At 38.1% G+C, this 1508-nt stretch overlaps 1 non-coding gene across 1 annotated transcript; it reads right to left on the reverse strand.

The window, feature by feature from the left end:
- Positions 1-927: 927 nt before the first annotated feature.
- On the reverse strand, positions 928-1034 carry LOC133828339 (small nucleolar RNA R71). The gene has a single exon (XR_009890964.1). It is a non-coding gene; the product is annotated as a small nucleolar RNA R71 (small nucleolar RNA).
- Between the last annotated feature and the right edge of the window lie 474 nt (positions 1035-1508).

Below are 1508 nucleotides of genomic sequence, written 5' to 3' on the forward strand. Positions count from 1 at the left end.
CTTGATTTACAAGTCTTGCACTATTTTAAAACACACAGTGTAACGGTCTTGGTTATCCAGGGCGTTACATTTTGTTTACAGTAATTGAAATTGTGTTTGTAGTTATATTTATTCATCTTAATTTTACTTTCCAAATAGATAGTAAATAGCGATTATTGGTAATTGGTTAATAGTCTCCGTGGGATGATATCCGTTCTTCCAGAATTTATTACTTGACATGACCACGTACACTTGCGTGCATATTTTACAAATCAAGTTTTTGGCACCATTGCCGGGGACTTAATATCCAATATCAAAATTAATTATTTTTTTGTTCTACTTTGGTTTTTACTTTAAGTACTCATTCGAATTGTGTCTGTATTGTGTTTCAGGAATTATTGGTATATGCGGGGAAGTAGACAAAATGAACTCATACTGGTAGATCTTGAAATTAAGAGAACGTGCAGACAAAACCAGAAGATAAAGAAAAGGTTGAATTTTGCCATGGCTGAGGGCACGAATAACTGTGTCAACAATAATGCAAATCTGGGTAATGCGGGTAACGTAGCAGCTAAGGCTGACCTGCCATTGAGAAATTATGTACTTCCTACTGTTATGGGGATACATTCAAGTATTTGTCCTCCTACTGTAGTGGTGAATAATTTTGAGATCAAACCCTCGATCATTTAGATGGTACAGAATTGTGTACAATTCGGGGGATTTCCAAATGAGGAACCAAATCTCCACATCACCAATTTTTTAGAGCTGTGTGCAACATTCAAAATGAAAGGGGTGAGTAACAATGCTGTCAGATTAAGATTATTCCCATTTTTGTTAAGAGACAGAGCTAAGAGTTGGTTGAATTCATTACAAGCCAATTCTATAGTCGCTTGGGAAGACTTGGCTTAGAAATTCCTTGGTAAATATTTTCCTCCAACGAAGTCAGCCCGATATAGAGGAGAAATTAGTAACTTTCATCAGTTGGATGGGTAGTCCTTACATGATGTGTGGGAACATTTTAAAGAGTTGCAAAGGAAGTACCCACATCATGGAAGAGAGAAGTGCTTGCTGATGCACATGTTTTACAATGGTTTGGGGAGAAATACAAGGAAAATTATTGATGCAACATCGGGAGGAGCGTTTATGAGAAGAAGCACTAATGAAGCTTATGAAATACTGGAAGAGATGGCCATGAATGACTATAATTGGCCCACTGAGCATGAGAATAAGAAGGTGGCAGGAGTCTTAGATGTCAATCCTATTGCTTTAATGACCGCTCAAGTGGCATCTCTAACCAAGCAATTGCAGCAGAATAACCTTGCCACCCAAGTAATGCAAATACAGAATGTAATGAGTTGTGAGATTTGTGGGGGTCCGCATTCTTATGAGCAATTCTTGAGCACTACTTGTTGCTCAACAGACGTGAACAGTATGCCTTTGGAACAGGCACAGGCTATTGGTAACTTTCCAAGACCTGCATCCAACACTTGCTCAAATACATATAATCATACGTGGAAGAATCACCCCAA

This window comes from Humulus lupulus, chromosome 3 (genome assembly GCF_963169125.1).
Source record: "Humulus lupulus chromosome 3, drHumLupu1.1, whole genome shotgun sequence".
In the NCBI taxonomy this organism is placed as follows: Eukaryota; Viridiplantae; Streptophyta; class Magnoliopsida; order Rosales; family Cannabaceae; genus Humulus; species Humulus lupulus.